Source organism: Myotis brandtii, unplaced genomic scaffold, assembly GCF_000412655.1.
Source record: "Myotis brandtii unplaced genomic scaffold, ASM41265v1 scaffold49, whole genome shotgun sequence".
NCBI lineage: Eukaryota > Metazoa > Chordata > Mammalia > Chiroptera > Vespertilionidae > Myotis > Myotis brandtii.
The window spans coordinates 1,860,135-1,860,368 of record NW_005368707.1 but is presented as its reverse complement, the minus strand read 5'-3'; the positions used below and the strand labels follow the sequence as shown (position 1 = coordinate 1,860,368).

Below are 234 nucleotides of genomic sequence, written 5' to 3'. Positions count from 1 at the left end.
GCGCCCGGCTGCGACACCCAAGGCGATACAATTAATACCCGGCACCGCCCGCAGTCGGGAGGGAGGTGCCGGGTGCGCCAGACCAGCCTCACAACTTGCTCTGCTCCCGCAGTTGTGGCGACTGGGGCCAGGCAGACTCTCCTGGGCCCCTCGCCTGGAGCCAGGCAGTGCGGTGACTGCGCCGTGGTCGCCAAGGTTACCCCGTGAGTGTCCTTCCGCGGCAGAGCCGGCCCC

General features: G+C 69.7%; 1 protein-coding gene across 1 annotated transcript in view; it reads left to right on the top strand.

Annotated features, from left to right (window-relative positions):
- Positions 1 to 234, top strand: part of LOC106727858 — a 19,261-nt gene that overhangs the window by 6,787 nt on the left and 12,240 nt on the right. The gene's annotated exons all lie outside the window — the stretch shown is intronic.